This window comes from Salmo trutta, chromosome 32, assembly GCF_901001165.1.
Source record: "Salmo trutta chromosome 32, fSalTru1.1, whole genome shotgun sequence".
Lineage (NCBI taxonomy): Eukaryota > Metazoa > Chordata > Actinopteri > Salmoniformes > Salmonidae > Salmo > Salmo trutta.
The window spans coordinates 37,800,880-37,812,900 of record NC_042988.1 but is presented as its reverse complement, the minus strand read 5'-3'; the positions used below and the strand labels follow the sequence as shown (position 1 = coordinate 37,812,900).

The 12,021-nt window shown below is 34.0% G+C and overlaps 1 protein-coding gene across 7 annotated transcripts in view; it reads left to right on the top strand.

Moving 5' to 3' along the window:
* Positions 1-12,021, top strand: part of bahcc1a (BAH domain and coiled-coil containing 1a) — a 129,333-nt gene that overhangs the window by 39,729 nt on the left and 77,583 nt on the right. The gene's annotated exons all lie outside the window — the stretch shown is intronic.

Here is a 12,021-nt window from a genome sequence, read left to right as displayed (position 1 = left end):
AAACACTACTATAGAGAGAAACACTACTATAGAGAAACACTACTATAGATAGAAACACTACCATAGAGAGAAACACTACCATAGAGAGAAACACTACCATAGAGAAACACTACTATAGATAGAAACACTACCATAGATTGAAACACTACCATAGAGAAACACTACCATAGAGAAACACTACTATAGAGAAAAACTACCATAGAGAAACACTACCATAGAGAAACACTACCATAGATAGAAACACTACCATAGATAGAAACGCTACCATAGATAGAAACACTACCATAGAGAAACACTACTTTAGAGAAACACTACCATAGAGAAACACTACCATAGAGAGAAATACTACTATAGAGAAACACTACCATAGAGAAACACTACCATAGAGAAACACTACTATAGAGAAACACTCCCATAGATAGAAACACTACTATAGAGAAACACTACCATAGAGAAACACTACCATAGAGAAACACTACTATAGAGAAACACTACTATAGATAGAAACACTACCATAGATTTAAACACTACTATAGATAGAAACACTTCTATAGAGAAACACTACCATAGATAGAAACACTACCATAGATAGAAACACAACCATAGATAGAAACACTACCATAGAGAAACACTACCAGAGAGAGAAACACTACTATAGATAGAAACACTACCATAGAGAAACAATACCATAGAGAAACACTACCATAGAGAAACACTACCATAGATAGAAACACTACCATAGATAGAAGCACTACCATAGAGAAACACTACCATAGAGAGAAACACTACCATAGAGAGAAACACTACCATAGAGAAACACTACTATAGAGAAACACAACTATAGAGAAACACCACTATAGATATAAACACTACCATAGAGAAACACTACCATAGAGAGAAACACTACCATATATAGAAACACTACCATAGATAGAAACACTACTATAGATAGAAACACTACTATAGAGAAACACTACTATAGAGAAACACTACTATAGATAGAAACACTACCATAGGGAGAAACACTACCATAGATAGAAACACTACCATAGAGAGAAACACTACCATAGATAGAAACACTACCATAGATAGAAACACTACCATAGATAGAAACACTACTATAGAGAAACACAACTATAGAGAAACACTACTATAGATATAAACACTACCATAGAGAAACACTACCATAGAGAGAAACACTACCATAGAGAGAAACACTACCATAGAGAGAAACACTACTATAGAGAGAAAGAATACTATAGAGAAACACTACTATAGAGAGAAACACTACCATAGATAGAAACACTACCATAGAGAAACACTACTATAGAGAAACACAACTATAGAGAAACACTACTATAGATATAAACACTACCATAGAGAAACACTACCATAGAGAGAAACACTACCATAGATAGAAACACTACCATAGAGAAACACTACCATAGAGAAAAACTACCATAGAGAAACACTACCATAGAGAGAAACACTACCATAGATAGAAACACTACCATAGAGAAACACTGCTATAGAGAGAAACACTACCATAAATAGAAACACTACCATAGATAGAAACACTACTATAGATAGAAACACTACTATAGAGAAACACTACCATAGATAGAAACACTACTATAGAGAAACACTACTATAGAGAAACACTACTATAGAGAGAAACACTACTATAGAGAAACACAACCATAGAGAAACACTACCATAGAGAAACACTACCATAGATAGAAACACTACCATAGAGAAACACTACCATAGAGAAACACTACTTTAGAGAAACACTACCATAGAGAGAAACACTACTATAGAGAAAAACTACCATAGAGAAACACTACCATAGATAGAAACACTACTATAGAGAAACACTACCATAGATAGAAACACTACTATAGAGAAACACTACCATAGAGAGAAACACTACTATAGAGAAACACTACTATAGAGAGAAACACTACTATAGAGAAATACTACTATAGAGAAACACTACTATAGATAGAAACACTACCATAGATAGAAACACTACTATAGAGAAACACTACCATAGATAGAAACACTACCATAGATAGAAACACTACTATAGAGAAACACTACCATAGATAGAAACACTACCATAGATAGAAACACTACTATAGAGAAACACTACCATAGAGAAAAAGTACCATAGAGAAACACTACCATAGAGAGAAACACTACTATAGATAGAAACACTACCATAGAGAAACACTACCATAGAGAAACACTACCATAGAGAACCACTACCATAGATAGAAACACTACCATAGATAGAAACACTACCATAGAGAAACACTACAATAGAGAAACACTACTATAGAGAAACACAACTATAGAGAAACACTACTATAGATATAAACACTACCATAGAGAAACACTACCATAGAGAGAAACACTACCATAGATAGAAACACTACCATAGAGAAACACTACCATAGATAGAAACACTACCATAGATAGAAACGCTACCATAGATAGAAACACTACCATAGAGAAACACTACTTTAGAGAAACACTACCATAGAGAAACACTACCATAGAGAGAAATACTACTATAGAGAAACACTACCATAGAGAAACACTACTATAGAGAAACACTCCCATCGATAGAAACACTACTATAGAGAAACACTACTATAGAGAAACACTACTATAGATAGAAACACTACCATAGATTGAAACACTACTATAGGTAGAAACACTACTATAGAGAAACACTACCATAGATAGAAACACTACCATAGATAGAAACACTACCATAGATAGAAACACTACCATAGAGAAACACTACCATAGAGAGAAACACTACTATAGATAGAAACACTACCATAGAGAAACACTACCATAGAGAAACACTACCATAGAGAAACACTACCATAGATAGAAACACTACCATAGATAGAAACACTACCATAGAGAAACACTACCATAGAGAGAAACACTACCATAGAGAGAAACACTACCATAGAGAAACACTACTATAGAGAAACACAACTATAGAGAAACACTACTATAGATATAAACACTACCATAGAGAAACACTACCATAGAGAGAAACACTACCATAGATAGAAACACTACCATAGATAGAAACACTACTATAGATAGAAACACTACTATAGAGAAACACTACCATAGATAGAAACACTACTATAGAGAAACACTACTATAGAGAAACACTACCATAGATAGAAACACTACCATAGAGAAACACTACCATAGAGAAACACTACTTTAGAGAAACACTACCATAGAGAGAAACACTACTATAGAGAAAAACTACCATAGAGAAACACTACCATAGATAGAAACACTACTATAGAGAAACACTACCATAGATAGAAACACTACTATAGAGAAACACTACCATAGAGAGAAACACTACTATAGAGAAACACTACTATAGAGAGAAACACTACTATAGAGAAATACTACTATAGAGAAACACTACTATAGATAGAAACACTACCATAGATAGAAACACTACTATAGAGAAACACTACCATAGATAGAAACACTACCATAGATAGAAACACTACTATAGAGAAACACTACCATAGATAGAAACACTACTATAGAGAAACACTACCATAGAGAAAAAGTACCATAGAGAAACACTACCATAGAGAGAAACACTACTATAGATAGAAACACTACCATAGAGAAACACTACCATAGAGAAACACTACCATAGAGAACCACTACCATAGATAGAAACACTACCATAGATAGAAACACTACCATAGAGAAACACTACAATAGAGAAACACTACTATAGAGAAACACAACTATAGAGAAACACTACTATAGATATAAACACTACCATAGAGAAACACTACCATAGAGAGAAACACTACCATAGATAGAAACACTACCATAGAGAAACACTACCATAGATAGAAACACTACCATAGATAGAAACGCTACCATAGATAGAAACACTACCATAGAGAAACACTACTTTAGAGAAACACTACCATAGAGAAACACTACCATAGAGAGAAATACTACTATAGAGAAACACTACCATAGAGAAACACTACTATAGAGAAACACTCCCATAGATAGAAACACTACTATAGAGAAACACTACTATAGAGAAACAATACTATAGAGAAACACTACTATAGATAGAAACACTACCATAGATTGAAACACTACTATAGGTAGAAACACTACTATAGAGAAACACTACCATAGATAGAAACACTACCATAGATAGAAACACTACCATAGATAGAAACACTACCATAGAGAAACACTACCATAGAGAGAAACACTACTATAGATAGAAACACTACCATAGAGAAACACTACCATAGAGAAACACTACCATAGAGAAACACTACCATAGATAGAAACACTACCATAGATAGAAGCACTACCATAGAGAAACACTACCATAGAGAGAAACACTACCATAGAGAGAAACACTACCATAGAGAAACACTACTATAGAGAAACACAACTATAGAGAAACACTACTATAGATATAAACACTACCATAGAGAAACACTACCATAGAGAGAAACACTACCATAGATAGAAACACTACCATAGATAGAAACACTACTATAGATAGAAACACTACTATAGAGAAACACTACCATAGATAGAAACACTACTATAGAGAAACACTACTATAGAGAAACACTACCATAGAGAGAAACACTACTATAGAGAGAAAGAATACTATAGAGAAACACTACTATAGAGAGAAACACTACCATAGAGATACACTACCATAGAGAACCACTACCATAGAGAACCACTACCATAGATAGAAACACTACCATAGATAGAAACACTACCATAGAGAAACACTACAATAGAGAAACACTACTATAGAGAAACACAACTATAGAGAAACACTACTATAGATATAAACACTACCATAGAGAAACACTACCATAGAGAGAAACACTACCATAGATAGAAACACTACCATAGAGAAACACTACCATAGATAGAAACACTACCATAGATAGAAACACTACCATAGATAGAAACACTACCATAGAGAAACACTACTTTAGAGAAACACTACCATAGAGAAACACTACCATAGAGAGAAATACTACTATAGAGAAACACTACCATAGAGAAACACTACCATAGAGAAACACTACTATAGAGAAACACTCCCATAGATAGAAACACTACTATAGAGAAACACTACCATAGAGAAACACTACCATAGAGAAACACTACTATAGAGAAACACTACTATAGATAGAAACACTACCATAGATTGAAACACTACTATAGGTAGAAACACTACTATAGAGAAACACTACCATAGATAGAAACACTACCATAGATAGAAACACTACCATAGAGAAACACTACCATGGAGAGAAACACTACTATAGATAGAAACACTACCATAGAGAAACACTACCATAGAGAAACACTACCATAGAGAAACACTACCATAGATAGAAACACTACCATAGATAGAAGCACTACCATAGAGAAACACTACCATAGAGAGAAACACTACCATAGAGAGAAACACTACCATAGAGAAACACTACTATAGAGAAACACAACTATAGAGAAACACTACTATAGATATAAACACTACCATAGAGAAACACTACCATAGAGAGAAACACTACCATAGATAGAAACACTACCATAGATAGAAACACTACTATAGATAGAAACACTACTATAGAGAAACACTACCATAGATAGAAACACTACTATAGAGAAACACTACTATAGAGAAACACTACCATAGAGAGAAACACTACTATAGAGAGAAAGAATACTATAGAGAAACACTACTATAGAGAGAAACACTACCATAGATAGAAACACTACCATAGATAGAAACACAACTATAGAGAAACACAACTATAGAGAAACACTACTATAGATATAAACACTACCATAGAGAAACACTACCATAGAGAGAAACACTACCATAGATAGAAACACTACCATAGAGAAACACTACCATAGAGAAAAACTACCATAGAGAAACACTACCATAGAGAGAAACACTACCATAGATAGAAACACTACCATAGAGAAACACTACTATAGAGAAACACTACCATAGATAGAAACACTACTATAGAGAAACACTACTATAGAGAAACACTACCATAGAGAGAAACACTACTATAGAGAAACACTACCATAGAGAAACATTACCATAGAGAAACACTACCATAGAGAAACACTACTATAGAGAAACACTACCATAGAGAGAAACACTACTATAGAGAAAAACTACCATAGAGAAACACTACCATAGATAGAAACACTACTATAGAGAAACACTACCATAGATAGAAACACTACTATAGAGATACACAACCATAGAGAGAAACACTACTATAGAGAAACACTACTATAGAGAGAAACACTACTATAGAGAAATATTGCTATAGAGAAACACTACTATAGATAGAAACAATACCATAGAGAGAAACAATACTATAGAGAAACACTACCATAGATAGAAACACTACCATAGATAGAAACACTACTATAGAGAAACACTACCATAGATAGAAACACTACCATAGATAGAAACACTACTATAGAGAAACACTACCATAGAGAAAAAGTACCATAGAGAAAACACTACCATAGAGAGAAACACTACTATAGATAGAAACACTACCATAGAGAAACACTACCATAGAGAAACACTACCATAGAGAAACACTACCATAGATAGAAACACTACCATAGATAGAAACACTACCATAGAGAAACACTACAATAGAGAAACACTACTATAGAGAAACACAACTATAGAGAAACACTACTATAGATATAAACACTACCATAGAGAAACACTACCATAGAGAGAAACACTACCATAGATAGAAACACTACCATAGAGAAACACTACCATAGAGAAAAACTACCATAGAGAAACACTACCATAGAGAGAAACACTACCATAGATAGAAACAATACCATAGAGAAACACTACTATAGAGAGAAACACTACCATAGATAGAAACACTACCATAGATAGAAACACTACTATAGATAGAAACACTACTATAGAGAAACACTACCATAGATAGAAACACTACTATAGAGAAACACTACTATAGAGAAACACTACCATAGAGAGAAACACTACTATAGAGAGAAACAATACTATAGAGAAACACTACTATAGAGAGAAACACTACCATAGATAGAAACACTACCATAGAGAAACACTACTATAGAGAAACACAACTATAGAGAAACACTACTATAGATATAAACACTACCATAGAGAAACACTACCATAGAGAGAAACACTACCATAGATAGAAACACTACCATAGAGAAACACTACCATAGAGAAAATCTACCATAGAGAAACACTACCATAGAGAGAAACACTACCATAGATAGAAACACTACCATAGAGAAACACTGCTATAGAGAGAAACACTACCATAAATAGAAACACTACCATAGATAGAAACACTACTATAGATAGAAAAACTACTATAGAGAAACACTACCATAGATAGAAACACTACTATAGAGAAACACTACTATAGAGAAACACTACCATAGAGAGAAACACAACTATAGAGAAACACTACCATAGAGAAACACTACCATAGAGAAACACTACCATAGATAGAAACACTACCATAGAGAAAAACTACCATAGAGAAACACTACCATAGATAGAAACACTACTATAGAGAAACACTACCATAGATTGAAACACTAATATAGAGAAACACTACCATAGAGAGAAACACTACTATAGAGAAACACTACTATAGAGAGAAACACTACTATAGAGAAATACTACTATAGAGAAACACTACTATAGATAGAAACACTACCATAGAGAGAAACAATACTATAGAGAAACACTACCATAGAGAAACACTACCATAGAGAAACACTACCATAGAGAAACACTACCATAGATAGAAACACTACCATAGATAGAAACACTACCATAGATAGAAACACTACCATAGAGAGAAACACTACCATAGAGAAACACTACCATAGAGAGAAACACTACTATAGATAGAAACACTACCATAGAGAAACACTACTATAGAGAAACACTACCATAGATAGAAACAGTACCATCGATAGAAACACTACCATAGAGAAACACTACCATAGATAGAAACACTACCATAGAGAAACACTACCATAGAGAGAAACACTACTATAGAGAGAAACACTACTATAGAGAAACACTACCATAGATAGAAACACTACCATAGAGAAACACTACCATAGAGAGAAACACTACCATAGATAGAAACACTACCATAGAGAAACACTACCATAGAGAAACACTACTATAGAGAGAAAGAATACTATAGAGAAACACTACCATAGAGAGAAACACTACTATTGAGAAACACTACCATAGAGAAACACTACCATAGATAGAAACACTACTATAGAGAGAAACCCTACCATAGAGAAACACTACCATAGATAGAAACACTACCATAGAGAAACACTACCATTGAGAGAAACACTACTATAGAGAGAAACACTACTATAGAGAAACAGTACCATAGATAGAAACACTACCATAGAGAAACACTACCATAGAGAGAAACACTACCATAGATAGAAACACTACCATAGAGAAACACTACCATAGAGAAACACTACTATAGAGAGAAAGAATACTATAGAGAAACACTACCATAGAGAGAAACACTACTATTGAGAAACACTACCATAGAGAAACACTACCATAGATAGAAACACTACTATAGATAGAAACACTACCATAGAGAGAAACAATACTATAGAGAAACACTACTATAGAGAAACAATACTATAGAGCAATACTACCATAGATAGAAACACTTCCATAGATAGAAACACTACCATAGAGAAACACTACCATAGATAGAAACACTACTTTAGAGAAACACTACTATAGAGAAACACTACTATATAGAAACACTACAATAGATAGAAACACTACCATAGAGAGAAACACTACAATAGAGAGAAACACTACCATAGAGAAACACAACAATAGATAGAAACACTACCATAGAGAGAAACACTACCATAGAGAGAAACACTACAATAGAGAGAAACACTACCATAGAGAGAAACACTACTATAGAGAAACACTACCATAGAGAAACACTACTATAGAGAAACACTACCATAGATAGAAACACTACTATTGAGAAACACTACCATAGAGAAACACTACTATAGAGAAACACTACAACAGAGAGAAACACTACCCTAGAGAAACACTACCATAGATAGAAACACTACCATAGAGAGAAACACTACAATAGAGAGAAACACTACCATAGAGAGAAACACTACAATAGAGAGAAACGCTACCATAGATAGAAACACTACTATAGAGAAACACTACCATAGAGAAACACTACCATATAGAAACACTACTATAGAGAAACACTACTATAGAGAAACACTACTATAGAGAAACACTACCATAGAGAAACACTACTATAGAGAAACACTACCATAGAGAAACACTACCATAGAGAAACACTACCATAGATAGAAACACTACCATAGAGAAACACTACCATAGAGAAACACTACCATAGATAGAAACACTACCATAGATAGAAACACTACTATAGAGAAACACTACCATAGATAGAAACACTACCATAGAGAAACACTACCATAGAGAAACACTACCATAGAGAAACACTACCATAGAGAAACACTACCATAGATAGAAACACTACCATAGATAGAAACACTACTATAGAGAGAAACACTACCATAGAGAAACACTACCATAGAGAGAAACACTACTATAGATAGAAACACTACCATAGAGAAACACTACTATAGAGAAAACACTACCATAGATAGAAACACTACCATAGATAGAAACACTACCATAGAGAAACACTACCATAGATAGAAACACTACCATAGAGAAACACTACCATAGAGAAACACTACCATAGATAGAAACACTACTATAGAGAAACACTCCTATAGAGAAACACTACCATAGATAGAAACACTACTATAGATAGAAACACTACCATAGAGAGAAACACTACTATAGAGAAACACTACTATAGAGAAACACTACTATAGAGCAATACTACCATAGATAGAAACACTTCCATAGATAGAAACACTACCATAGAGAAACACTACCATAGATAGAAACACTACCATAGAGAAACACTACTATAGAGAAACACTACCATAGATAGAAACACTACTATAGAGAAACACTACCATAGAGAAACACTACTATAGAGAAACACTACCATAGATAGAAACACTACCATAGATAGAAACACTACTATAGAGAAACACTACCATAGAGAAAAAGTACCATAGAGAAACACTACCATAGAGAGAAACACTACTATAGATAGAAACACTACCATAGAGAAACACTACCATAGAGAAACACTACCATAGAGAAACACTACCATAGATAGAAACACTACCATAGATAGAAACACTACCATAGAGAAACACTACAATAGAGAAACACTACTATAGAGAAACACTACCATAGAGAAACACTACAATAGAGAAACACTACTATAGAGAAACACAACTATAGAGAAACACTACTATAGATATAAACACTACCATAGAGAAACACTACCATAGAGAGAAACACTACCATAGATAGAAACACTACCATAGAGAAACACTACCATAGAGAAAAACTACCATAGAGAAACACTACCATAGAGAGAAACACTACCATAGATAGAAACACTACCATAGATAGAAACACTACCATAGAGAGAAACACTACCATAGAGAAACACTACCATAGAGAGAAACACTACTATAGATAGAAACACTACCATAGAGAAACACTACTATAGAGAAACACTACCATAGATAGAAACACTACCATCGATAGAAACACTACCATAGAGAAACACTACCATAGATAGAAACACTACCATAGAGAAACACTACCATAGATAGAAACACTACTATAGAGAGAAACCCTAACATAGAGAAACACTACCATAGATAGAAACACTACCATAGAGAAACACTACCATAGAGAGAAACACTACTATAGAGAGAAACACTACTATAGAGAAACACTACCATAGATAGAAACACTACCATAGAGAAACACTACCATAGAGAGAAACACTACCATAGATAGAAACACTACCATAGAGAAACACTACCATAGAGAAACACTACTATAGAGAGAAAGAATACTATAGAGAAACACTACCATAGAGAGAAACACTACTATAGAGAGAAACACTACCATAGAGAAACACTACCATAGATAGAAACACTACTATAGATAGAAACACTACCATAGAGAGAAACAATACTATAGAGAAACACTACTATAGAGAAACAATACTATAGAGCAACACTACCATAGATAGAAACACTTCCATAGATAGAAACACTACCATAGAGAAACACTACCATAGATAGAAACACTACTATAGAGAAACACTACTATAGAGAAACACTACTATATAGAAACACTACAATAGATAGAAACACTACCATAGAGAGAAACACTACAATAGAGAGAAACACTACCAAAGAGAAACACAACAATAGATAGAAACCACTACCATAGAGACAGGATAACAAGCTACCATAGAGGAGAACAACTACAATTAGAGAGAAACAACTACATAGAGAGGACAAACCACTACTATAGAGAAACCACTACCATAGAGAGAAACACTACCATAGAGAGAAACGACTACAATAGAGAGGAAACAATACCATAGAGAGAAACACTACTATAGAGAAACACCTACATAGAGAAAAACTACCATAGAGAAACACTACCCATAGAGAGAAACACGACCATGAGGAGAACACTACCATAGATCGACACTACAACACCATAGATAGAAACAACATACCATAGAGAGAAACACTACCCTATATTTGCTGAGAAACACTACCATAGAGAGAAAACACTACTATAGAGAAACACTACCATAGAGAAAAACTACCATAGAGAAACACTACCATATAGAGAACACTACCATAGAT